Below are 13121 nucleotides of genomic sequence, written 5' to 3'. Positions count from 1 at the left end.
CCAACATCCAGACTAGACCCACACTCAATGTTGGAGACAATGGATTTGAGATCAAGCTAGCTCTCATCAACATGGTGCAAGTGAGCCAATTTTGTGGAAAGGCACATGAAGATGCTAGTGCTCATCTCCAACACTTCATGAAGATCTACAACACTTTCACCATCAAGGGAGTAACCAAGGACACCATACTACTTCGCCTCTTCCCATTCTCACTTTTGGGGAAAGTGAAGTAGCGGTTCTACACCAACAAAGATAGAAACACTACATGGGATAACTGCTCCACTACCTTCCTAGCAAAGTTCTTTCCCACAGTCAAGACTAATGGTCTGTGTGGGAGAATTTCAAGTTTTCAATAGCAACATGATGAATCTATCCTTGAGGAATGGGAACACTTTCAAGAATATATATCAGAATGTCCTCATCATAGGATGGAGAATTGGCTACTCATGTAGACATTCTACCATGGGTTGACCAACAGTACCCGTGAGACCATGGATGCTATTGCTAGAGGTGCATTCTTGTCACTTACACTTTCAGCTACGACCACTCTTGTGGAGAAGATGGCCTCCAACCAAGGCTGGAATGAAGAACGTGTTTAGACCCGCAAGAGAGGTGGAGGTATGCATCAACTCAAGGTGGTAGACATGCTATCAGCCAAGATGGACCTACTAATGAAGAAGCTCGAAGACCGAGCTAATAAAAAGCAAAAGTCATGCACATTCATGATTCATGCATGACGTGTGAAGTATGTGGCAACACTAGGCATTTAGAGCACAGCTGTCCTAAAACAACTATTATCATCCTCAATAGAATCAAGGATGGAACCAACAACAGAGGCTCAACTACCAAGGTAACCCTCAAGGTAATAATTATAATAACTTGAATCAACCACCCTTGAGAGAATTAATTGCTGGCCAATCTAGACTTATGGAAGGATTATCTAAGAAGGTAGCTACCAATGATAAAATTCTAGAAAATATAAGTAACAGAATGGATAGCTTTGCTTCTACCATTAGGACCAGCATAGCTTTAATAAAATGACAGAATCACAAATAGCTTAGCTAGCGGTTGCTATTCCTCCATCCAAAAAAGGTAAGATTCCAGGGTAGTCGGAAGATCTAGAAACTACAAATCTTGCTGATAGTCACAATGTAGCTTTCTACTACACACAACCATAAGAGGGAAGGTGGATAGATTACACCCTGCTCGACAAGAAAGGTGATCTAGGGAGACCAGTCACCCTATTTCCATTAGACCTCACATTTTCTAGGAAGCTATGTGTGACTTCGGAGCAAGTGTCAACATCATGCCTAAGGTAATTTATGAGAAAATTTTAGGAGATCATTTGTTGTACACAAATATGCGTTTGTAGCTTGTAGATTAGTCACTCTGCTACCCTAAGGGAGTTCTTGAAGATGCCATCATCCGAGTGGGACAATCATATGTGCCTGTAGACTTTGTGGTTTTGGAAACAGGTGGAGATGAAAGGGCGCCCATCATCCTAGGCTGACCTTTCTTGAGCACCACAAAAGCCATCATCTACATAGATAGTGCCAAGATCTGTTTCACAATCAAGGATAAAAAGGTGAAGTTCTCTTTCAAGAACCGCATCTAGCAATCTCCTAGTCATCCACAAAAGGCATACATGCCCAAAGAGACAACAGTGACCAAGAAGAAGAAGAACCAAAGGAGGAATAACAAGACCAGTCAGCCACAAGAAGAAATGGTCAACATGATCAACACACTCTGATCAGAGTATGACCACCTCCTTGCTTCACCATTCCTTGCTAAGAAGGATGATCCTGGCGTACCGACAATTGAGTGTACCATTAGAAAAAGAATCTTCCGCAAGACCTTCTATGACATTGGATCTGGCATCAATATAATGTTCGAGGTAACATATGAATATTTATTTAGTAATGAACCTTTGTTCTCTACATATATGCAGTTGCAGATGGTGGACTAATCAATCATATTTCTAGAGGGACTAGCGAGGGACGTTAAGGTAAGAATAGAAGATCACTATGCCCCTACTGATTTCATGGTCCCGAACATGGGAGAAGAAGATGACGATACACCCATCATCCTTGGAACACCATTCCTCAACACCACTAACATGACCATCTACGTCGGATCTAGACAAGTCCACTTCCAATTCCCTAGAGAAAAGGTACGCTGTTATTTCAATAGTTATACTACTTACGAAAAGCTAAGAAGAGCCGCTCTAGGAGGAGACGTCGATCATCCCAACATCAAAGGAACCAACCCTGATGGAATGAATGGGAAAATGAAGAACCTGAAGCACCTGTGAAAGATGAACCTACTCCACCTAAGACAAGTCCATAGTCTAGGCAAGTGTGGAAAGAAAAGGTGACATCATCATCGGAATCACCATCACAAGAAGTGCAGTCATCTGAGTCTCCACCATTGAGACCAGATGATGCACCCAAGGAATGAAGAACTTCTCTCTAGTCAAGTCATGTTCGAAGGACTTAAAAATCCAAACCCTCACTGTGAGGTAACAACGGTAGTTATCCATATTTACTTTCTAGCATTACATAAATTATTTTTCACTTTAGCATATTTACTTTTCTGTATTTGCCTTGCACTAATAAAAGAAAAAAAGTTTCATTACTGCATATAAAATCTTAAAGTCCCATGTGAATAAATCTATGGTGTGTAAACACCTATGGAAGTATTCACTGTGGTGGCATAAAAATAAAAATACTAAGCATGCATATTTTTTCTTCTGCATTGTTAAAAAATATTAAATGGACATCTTGCTCAAATTCTACCAAAAGAAAATCTATCTAAACCCACAAGGACACAAATCTTTGAATGGTTGAATGCTAACCCCTTATCCTAATCTGTGCCACGAGTTTTGGTGTTCTTGTTGGAGTATTTTGCAGGATGACACATAAGATCAAGAGCAAGTTTACCCGGCTGTCTCCATCCACCCAAAGTACATCGTCCTAAACCGCTGTTGTACTTGGTACACATAAGGAACCCAACTTCTGGATGAATGAAAAGGACATTAGCTAGCAAACCCGCTCAAAGAAGGATCACTCAACATTCAACAATCGACCACAGCAACATCCAGCTTGGGGGAGGAACATCTAGTATTTCTTTCCTTTAGTTTTACTATTTTTTAGTTTGCTTTATGCTAGATATAATAAAATAAAAAGATGTATAACAAACTAAAAAAATAAAAATTTATCTTAGCTAGTTATATATATATATTAATAAGGTGTCATCTTAAATTTTGAAAACAAAATAAAAAAGTATGTGTCTGGTTTTCTGTTTTTGAGAGCTGAATAAATAAAATGGACTCTAAGGATAATCTCTTGGTATGGAAATGATGAATAGTTGCTCTGTTGTAATTCCTTTTAAGTACCTTAGTTTTCAGCCTTGAATTCTCCTGAGTTTTGGATGTGACTGTTTTGATATAAGAATTTACTCTAAACTTGATACTCATGGGTAGCATATGCTTGATCTAAGTCTAGGTAATTGATAGATATGATATGAGAAGTTCTGAGCTGTTGTTTATCTTGTTCCTAGTGATACTAGAGTTCTAGAGATTTATCTTTTGAAAAAAAAAACATAAAAATTCTACATGATGAGTTCCTTGTATGACAAAGCTTGAATTCCTACTAGAGCCATGTATGATACTCCTTCCATTCCTTAATATAAGCCATATAGTTTTTAGCACCAATATTAATGCATGGCTTGGGGAAGGATGTGAGATCTGAGGAAAAAAAAGGAAAATTAGGCCATCTTCTCTCTCCCAATCAGGTTGCTTCCTAACAAACTGTAACAAACCCCACAATCCTCTCTCTCCCCCGATCGGTTTCCCCTCTTCCTCACTGGACCCACCACCTATGTTTCCCATGAGCGATGATGCGCGTTATTGTCCTCTCTCTCCTGTGCGGCATGCAGAGGGAAAAGCCTTGGCAAGTTGAAAAGTGATGGATTTTTTTGGCTCATCCAAAAATTTCCCGTTCTATCAGGGAAATCGGTCAAGGCGGAGGCGATGGGGCTATCGCCGAGCCGGCCTCGAGCGAGATGGAGAATCAGTTCCCCATCCAAGGCCTTTCATGCTGAGGCCTCGAGCGAGGCGGAGAATCAGTACCCCATCCGAGGCCTTTCGTGTGAGGCCTCGAGCGAGGTGGAGAATCGGTTCCCCATTCCGAGGCCTTTCGTGCGAGGCCTCGAGCGAGACGGAGAATTGGTACCCCTGTCCTGAGGCCTTTCATGCGAGACCTTGAGCGAGGTGGAGAATTGGTACCCCGTCCGAGGCCTCGAGCGAGGCAGAGAATCAGTTGCCTCGGACATGGTGGGGGTTAGCTAGTAGTTGTCTCTTGGCTTTGATTTTGATAGGGTCTAAGCGATTTTTTTCAATTTTTGCTTAGGGGACCCCTTTTATGGTACCCGACAGTAGCCCCCGAGCCTCGGGGAGAGTGTGAATGCTCTCCTTGAGGTTTTGATGAGACTTGGCTCATGGCAACTCCTGGTGGGAAGGTGTTTTGTACTTGAGACCTCGGTGGGTGCGCGTGAGCGCACCCGCCGGGTGTAGCCCCCGAGGCCTTGGAGGAGTGGATTTATTCCTTCAGGGCCTTTTTATGTGTTTGAGGTGTTTTATTGTGTTTGCCGAGCCCATGAGTGCGAGTTCGGGTCGCTGGGTCTCGGCTTGGTTGCAGAAAGAGCCCCCGAGCCTCTACGTGGAGCAAGAGGGCAATCAGGAGTTTCCCTGTCTCTTTTGTGCGGCCCTCATGCATCCTTTTCATTTGGAAGGAGGGGTGGAGCATGCAAGGCTACCCTCGGTGGGCGCGATTGGTGACACCTCCAGTGAGCTATTATCGGGTAAGTCCGAGTGGAGGCCCATGCCCCATTCGATAGGGGTCGGCTAGTGGTCTAGAGATGCACTCCAAAAGTACTAGAGGGCTTCTCCAGTGGGTTCCAGGGCTATTCGATTGGCCCCAGGGGCTCGGTGCCTCCCTATGGTGGGATCCCATTTAGAGACTTCCCTACCGGTCTCGGACACGACTTAGGGCATCCCAAGCATTTGCTTGCTTGGGCCTTGGCCATGTACGGGCTCGCCCATAGTCATCCCCGACTCTGTTTGTCCTAGGGCTATTGTCAAAACCTTTGGGGGCCCAGCCTTTGAACCCCTAGACCGTAACGGGCTCGGTGCCCTTTATCGTGTTTTTTTGAGCCTCCGAGTGCGAGCTTGGGTCGCTGGTATTCGAGGGGTTGTTTGCTGAGCCCTTGAGTGTGAGCCTAGGTCGTTGGGTCTTGGCTTGGTTGCAGGAAGAGCCCCCAAGCCTCTACATGGAGCGAGAGGGCGATTAGGAGTTCCCCTAGCTTTTTGTGCGACCCTCGCGTATCCTTTTTGTTCAGAAGGAGGGGTTGTTTGTCAAGCCCTCGAGTGCGAGCCTAGGGTCACTAGGTTCTCAGCTTGGTTGTAAGAAGAGCCCCTGAGCCTCTGCACTGGAGTGAGAGGGCGATTAGGAGTTCCCCTAGCTTTTTGTGTGACCCTCGCAGCATCCTTTTCAGTTTGGAAGGAGGGGTTGTTTGCCGAGCCCTTGAGTGTGAGCCTAGGTTGCTGGGTCTTGGCTAGGTTGCAAGAAGAGCCCCCGAGCCTTCACACAGAGCAGAGAGGGTGGTCAGGAGTTCCCCTAGCTTTTTGTGTGACCCTTGCGCATCCTTTTCATTGAAAAGGAGGGGTTGTTTGCTGAGCCCTCGAGTGCAAGCCTGGGTCACTGGGTCTCAGCTTGTTTGTAGAAAGAGCCCTCGAGCCTTCGCATGGAGCGAGAGGGTAGTTAGGAGTTCCCCTACCTTTTTGTGCGACCCTCGCGCATCCTTTTTGTTCGGAAGGAGGGATGGAATATGCCAGGCTACCCTCGGTGGGCGCGAGCGATGACACTTCCGGTGAGCTATTATCGGGTAAGTCCAAGTGGATGCCCGTGCCCCATTTGATAGGGGTTGGCTAGTGGTCCAAAGATGCACTCCAAAAGTATCAGAGGGCTTCTCTAGTGGGTCCTAGGGCCGTTCGATTGGCCCTGGGGTCTCAGTGCCTCCCTTCGGTGGGATCCCATTCAGAGACTTCCCTGCCGGTCTCGGACACGACTTAGGGCATCTCAAGCGATCGCTTGCTTGGGCCTTAACCATGTATGGGCTCACCCATAGTTGTCCCTAACTCTATTGTCCTGGGGCGGCTATCGAGACCCTTGGGGGCCCGGCCTTCGAACCCTAGGACCGTAACGGGCTCAGTGCCCAGTTCCTTTGTCTAAAAGTAATTGGGTGGGGGATATTCCCCTCCCATCGGCTAACAATGGCAGGTGCACCTTTTGAGGTGGTTTCTCGGGGAGACAAAATAGTGCCTGCTATTGCTGTGGTCGGATGCGACATGGTGTCAGTGGATGGGACATAACTGTGCGTGCGATTAATAAGGAAAAGGTGGGCGCGTGGGTGATTTAATCAGATCTGGATTAATTGTGCCAGATTTGAGGGAAAATTCCCCGATTTCATCGCCTGTCCATTTCGTCCCCTTCCCACATAAATACGTGATGAGCCTCGCCCCTCTCCCCCTTACCTTGCCTGCATTCGCCTTTTCTACCTTCGAGCCATTACTAAGAACAGAGAGTGTCAGGGAGAAGAAGGGGGAAGGGCGAGGAAGAGAGGGAGAGAGAGCGAGCTTTACTGTCGTAGCCGCATTCTCCACCGCGTAATGGCCGGCAACGCTGTTGTCCTTCAAGTGGATCCTTGGGGTCCATCCGATGTGTTGGCGGAGATGCTATAGTTGCTCTTTGATGACGGCCTCCTCCGCCTAGTTACCAACCCCACCAAGCCAGAATGCATTGCTCTGGGGGGTGAGCAGGAGCCAAGGCCACACAATGGCTACATCATGAGCTTTGTGTCCTTCCACAAGCGTGGTCTTGGCCTGCTGGCGGATGGGTTCATGCAGGCGCTCCCACACTACTATGGCATGGAGCTTCACAACTTCAATCCCAACTCCATCGTGCAGGCGGCCATCTTTGTTGCCATCTACGAGGGGTACCTGGGCATTGCCCCCCACTAGGAGTTGTGGCTCCACCTCTTCCAGGCGGGGCTCACCACCAAGCCGATGGGCACGCAGAAGGCGATGAGGGCCGACGGCTGCACTCTCCAAGTGTTCCAACACTAACAGCACCTCTATATCCTGGCCCAGCTCATGTCGTCCAACCGTCGCTGGTATAATAGCTGGTTCTACCTCCGCAATGATGACAGCGGGCTTCCCCCCTATACCGGGCGGGTCATGGAGAGCCTACCGGAGAAGTGGAGGTATGGCATCCTGATGGCCAATCAGCCCAAGCTACAGCCGCTCCTAGAGGGACTAGAGAGGCTATGTAGCCATGGCCTTATGGCGGCCATGGTCGTGGTGGCCTTCCACCGCCGAAGGGTGCTGTTGCTGATGGCTCGGTGGCGACGCCTGTTCAACATGACACTAGATGAGCTGATCGAGGGCATCCAGATGTCTACTGTCGCCCCCTCTAACAAGGAGATTCTACATCGGGTGAGGGAGATGGTGGAGGGGCAGCTGAAGAGCAGCGGTCTGACCCCTATCGCGATGTGCCCATCATAGTGGTACCTCTCTCTAGTAAGTCATGCGCTGTTGCGGCCCCTGAGGCCTTCTCATTCCTTACCATTTCTTGTTCCCTTATTTGTGTTCACTGTTCCTATAGGGGATGTGGGATGTGCGAGCCTCCCCGCCGCTCATTCCTAAGGACACAGAGCGGCGGGTGGTGAACCAGGCACACGACGAGGCATAGAAGAAGCGGAAGGATGCTAAGGAGGCAAAGCGCAAGAGGAAGATCCTTGAGCATGAAGAGCTAGAGAAACGCCACCGGTAGCAGAGGCACAACGGTCTCCCGGTGGAGGCGTCTTTGTCGCCGTCAATATCGATGGATTCTTCGGATGATGATGATGAGAGCGAGGCACGGCGAGGTCCCCTGTACCATCTCCTTGACATCAGGGGGACGGTGCTTGGGGCGTCGACGAGCAGCCCAGCGTTTCAAGGAGGAGGAGGAGAGGACGCCTTGGGGCCGATGGTCACCTGCCCCAAGGCCGAGGCCAACATGGCCGAGGCATGGGTGTTAGGGAAGTGTGCCATCAGCCTAGTGGGCTCGATGGCGGAGGTGGAGTAGGCAGTAGTGGGGGCGATGCAACTACCCCCGTAGAGGTTCGAGGGGGCACCGGAGTCCAACGAGGGCCGGTCGGTACCGGCGGACACAGAGGCCATGCCATCGCCGCCACCACCGCCGTTGCAGAGGAGGGACGTAGTACCGAAGCAGTTGTGTCCCCTTCGAGGTGAGTGTTTTTTCAGTGGAGTTGGCAGTGTTTCCCATTCGTTCCTTGGTCGTACGCTGACCTTGTTGGTGTTTTGCCCTCAGTCAGAAGCATCAGGCGGAAGTGCCTGCCCTGGCGCCACGTAAGGCGCTCAAGGTGAGCACCAGCTCCACCACCCAATGGGTGGTGGAGGCACAAGCCGCCATACAACATGGCGCAGCATCGGTGAGGGCTGACCCAAAGGAGCCAGTCGCCCAAGGAGAGGTTGCCGAGGTGGCCCCGATGCAAGCGAGGGAGGAAGTGCCTACGCCCCGCGAGGCCGAGGCCCGCGAGTCAGATGGGGCCAAGGCGCCCTCAGTCGCTGAGGCCACCAAGGCCGAGGCCGAGGCCCCCAGACCTCTAACACTGAGGTGATAGAGGTCGAGGCATCTAGGACCACTGAGGCTGGGGTGGCGGAGGTTGGCTTGAGCGCGGCAAAGCCGACGACCCAGGAAGCGGAGATGGAGGCGGGGCAAGCCTCAATACCACCCCCGGTCCAAGACCTCTGACACCGAGGCGACAGAGGTTGGTGCATCTAGGACCACCGAGGCTGAGGTTGTGGGGACCGGAGCCCCCAGGACCACCATGGCTGGGGTGGCGGAGGCCTGGCTTGAGCGCGGCGAAGCCGGTGGCCCAGGAAGCGGAGATGGAGGTGGGGCAAGCCTCAATACCACCCCGGTCCAAGACCCACCGCCGTTGTAGGAGGGCACCTGTGAAGTGGAGGTCCATTCGATCTCCTCCGGTGATACTTCCCGGGGGAAGGAGGTGGCGGATGTCGAGGCGGCCAGCACCATGGAGCAGCCGGCTCTGACCTCTGGCGAGGGAAGCTCGGCCCTCGTGTGGGTACAACCCGAGCCTCGTGGGTAGGAGCACCTACGTGTCTTGTGGCAGAGCTGGGACGACCCTAAGGGGGAGCCTCTGTTTGCCCTGAAGGACATGGCCGAGGGGGGCACTGGGACACCTTCGAGCAATACCGCCATCTAGTGGAGCGGTCAGCTGCGGGCAGCACTGTCTGTCATGGCTGATGATCTACCTAGGGTCGCCTAGGTACGTGCCTTCTTTTCTCATGTGGTATCATCTTTTTACCGAGTTTTCTCGCAGTGCTTGATGTCTATTCTGCCTATCAGGAGCTCGAGGCCCAGTCCCTTAGGAAGTTGTTGCTCCTTTCGGCAGGGAGAGGGACGTCTGGGACCAGCTTCGGCAGCAGAAGGACCTACTCACCAATGCCAACAAGCTTATATCGGCGTGGAGCATGGAGGTGGAGGACCTCTGCCTTCGCTGTGCTAATATGAAGGCCGAGACGGACACGGCTCGGGAGCAGGCCACCCCTTTGGCGGCACGGATCAAGGAGTTGGAGGAGGAGCAGACCCGGGTGGCCGGCGATCGAGACACCTTCAGGTCCTAGGGCTGAAGAAGCAACTGGCCTCTGCCTAAGGCCCTCGCTAGGGCAGCTTGGGGCAGAGCAGGGCACGCACCTGCTGATGAAAGGCACCCTGGCAGAGGCCCTCAAGGTGGCCGAGGCCTCCTAGACCAAGGCTCTGGTCTGGAAGGGAAAGGCCGAGGGTGAGTCCTATTCCCCTTGTTTTATTTGTTTTTCTTGTGTTCGACCCCTAACTCCCTGGTGTGATGTAGAGCTAGAGAAGTAGGCTTCTAGGGTAGCTGAGGCTTCTCGGGTCGAGGTCCAGTGCTAGAAGGAGAAAGTCGAGGCCTCCCGGGATGAGGTCCAGCGCTGGAAAGAGAAAGCCGAGGGTGAGTCCCGTAGGGCTTTGCCCCTGTTTGGCTTATTTTCTTTTGTGCTTAACCTCATCCTACTTGTTTTGGCATAGGGTTGGAGAAGGAGGTCTCCTAGGTAGCTGAGGCCTCTGTCGCAGTGTAGGTGGTGCTCGAGGCCGAGATCGGGGAGCACAACACATTACAGAGCACCACCCGTACCATCTACGAGGCCCTAGAGGTTGAGGGGGTCGAGTCGGGTAGCTCCCTTAGGAGCCGCTTGACTGTGTTGAGCAGCCAAGCGTGCGAGCGACTCCAAGGGGGTGTTGCACACGGGCGTCAAGCACACCCTGGCCGTCATCTCCTCACACTACTGCCAGGCGTCGACCTTGAGGCCATTCAGTGATGGCTACGTCTTGGCTGAGGATGACAAGGAGGCTGATGAGGAGGTCATGAAGCTGATGGAGGCGGCTGAGGGCCCTGGCACGGCTGCTGGCCAAGCTGTTCGAAGAGGTGGTGGTTCCTCCCACATCGTCTACCGACACTGGAGACCCTAAGCCTTAACCTGAGCCAAAGGGGCTATGTAAATAAGTTAGGATTATTATTGTACCGTAACTGCTTGTGGCCATCGAGGCCTTTTCTAAAGTACTTATGCATCTACTGCTTCTTAATCATTTTTTATTGTATTTCCTGAGCCTCTGCCCTCTGTCTCAGTCTCTGAACATATCTCTTGCAAAAAACTTCATTGGAGCCTAAGCTACCCCTCGGGCAAAAGGTGGTGAGGGAGTGCCGTAGCCCAGAGGCGTAGGCCGTCTCGCGACTCGGTTGGCCTTTTGGCCTTGAGACAGTCTTTTCGGTCCTTAGGTTTTTTATGATCGATTTGTCAGAGCACGCTAGAGAGTTTGCAGTAGATTTTTTTTTGAAAAATGACTAAAAAATGGTGCGTGGGACTTAGGGGGGAGTCCCCCTTCTAGCCCCTGAGGGAGGCTCGGTTCTGTAGAGGTAGAGTCGTGTCTCGTTCGAGCCCCGCAGTGGGCACCTCTACAAAGGTAGAGCCGAGTCTCCCTTATGGTGTTATCGTAACGCTGAGGCCCACGATGGGCTCAGGAGGTTTCTCAAAAATTAGAACAATTAAAGAACGCTTCTTTATTGTATTTCGAGAAACAATGTATACAATGCTTGGAAATTTAAGGGTAAAAGCGATGTAGCTGTTCTATGTTCCAAGCGTTGGTGAGGATTTCACCCTTCTCGTTGGCTAGCTTGTAGGTCCCAGGGCTTTAGCACTTGGGCGATGATGTTTGGTCCTTCCCATGGTGAGGTCAGCTTGTGGCGGTCCTTATTGCTCTGCCTCAGTCTCAGCCCTAGGTCGCCCACCTTCAGGTCTTAGCTTCAAATGCGCTGGGCTTGATAGCGTCATAGGGCTTGCTGGTACTTGGCCGAATGTAGTAGCACAATGTCTTGGGCTTCCTCCAGTTGGTCGAGGGCATCTTTGCGGGTAGTGCGGTTGCTTTGCTTGTTGTAGGCCTATAGTCTCGGGGAGCCATACTCTAGGTCAGTGGGGAGGATGGCCTCAGCTCCATAGACCAGGAAGAACGGTGTGAACCCCATGGCTCGGCTCGGGGTGTTCCTCAGACTCTAGATGACTGACGGGAGTTTGGCAAGCCATTTCTTGCCAAATTTCTTCAACCGGTTGTATATTCTTGGCTTCAGGCCCTGTAGGATCATGCCATTCGCACGCTCTACTTGGCCGTTTGTCCTAGGGTGACCTATGGTTGACCAGGCCACACGGATGTGGTGGTTGTCATAGAACGTCAGGAACTTGTGGCCAGTGAATTGCATCCCATTGTCAGTGATGATGGTGTTCGGAACCCCAAACCTATGGATGATATCAGTGAAGAACAGCACCGCTTGCTCGAACTTGATTTAATTGATCGGATGAGCCTCAATCCACTTGGAGAACTTATCAATTGCTACTAGCAGATGGGTGTAGCCCCCGGGGGCCTTCTGTAGAGGCCCAACCTTGTTGAGCCCCCACATGACGAATGGCCATGTAATGGGGATGGTCTGGAGGGCATGGGCTGGGAGGAGCGTCTGCCACACATAGTACTGGCATCCCTCGCAGGAGCGTACTAGCTTGGTGGCGTCAGCAACTGTCGTTGGCCAGTAGAACCCTTGGCGGAAGGTGTTTCTGACAAGCGTTCGAGGCGCCGCATGGTGCCTGCAGGCTCCCGCGTGAAAGTCCCAAAGTAGGGCTTGACCTGCCTCGGTAGTGATGCATCGTTGGAGGACGCCAGATGGGCTTTGCCTATACAACTCACCATTGCTGAGGACATAAGTCTTGGCTCATTGCGCAAGCTGTCGGGCTTCGGTCCTGTCTATGGGAAGCTCTCCTCGAATGAGCCAATCAAGGAACAGGACTCACTAGTCCATGCCCTGGTTGGCCTCAGGAGGCTCCATGTTGACTTCCATGACCTCAGGATCGGCCAAAGGGGTCTCTGTGATAGATGGGGCCTTGGGCCCTGCAGTGGGCTCAACCGGTGGGCCTTCTTCTGTCGCTGAGGCATAGTCGATGGAAGGCTTGTGGAGATCTCTAGTGAAGACGTTTGGGGGGATCGAGACCGTGCTGATGCCATCTTTGCTAGTTCGTCCGTGGCTTCATTAAATTTCCACGTGATGTGGTTGAGTTCGAGACCGTCGAACTTGTCTTCTAGGCGATGTACCAACTTGTAGTATACCTCCATTTTGGTGTCATGGTAGTTCAACTCCTTCACCACTTGATCAATGACGAGCTATGAATCGCCCCATATGTCGAGACGCCGCACTCCAAGTTTGATGGCGATCTGCAAGCCATTGACGAGGGCTTCGTACTCAGCTGCGTTGTTGGAGGTGGTGAAGTGGAGCCAAATCATGTAGTGCATGTGCACTCCGAGGGGTGAGATGAAGAGCAGACCCGCGCCTGCCCCGGTCTTCATTAGGGACCCGTCGAAGTACATGGACCAGCATTCCGCCTGGACTTGAGCAGGTGGCAGTTGGGTGTCGGTCCACTT

At 51.3% G+C, this 13121-nt stretch overlaps 1 non-coding gene across 1 annotated transcript; it reads right to left on the bottom strand.

Annotated features, from left to right (window-relative positions):
* Positions 1-323: 323 nt before the first annotated feature.
* On the bottom strand, positions 324-430 carry LOC136478682 (small nucleolar RNA R71). The gene has a single exon (XR_010764400.1). It is a non-coding gene; the product is annotated as a small nucleolar RNA R71 (small nucleolar RNA).
* Between the last annotated feature and the right edge of the window lie 12691 nt (positions 431-13121).

This window comes from Miscanthus floridulus, chromosome 8 (assembly GCF_019320115.1).
Source record: "Miscanthus floridulus cultivar M001 chromosome 8, ASM1932011v1, whole genome shotgun sequence".
In the NCBI taxonomy this organism is placed as follows: Eukaryota; Viridiplantae; Streptophyta; class Magnoliopsida; order Poales; family Poaceae; genus Miscanthus; species Miscanthus floridulus.
The sequence above is the reverse complement of the archived record's forward strand: the minus strand, read 5'-3'. Positions and strand labels throughout refer to the sequence as shown.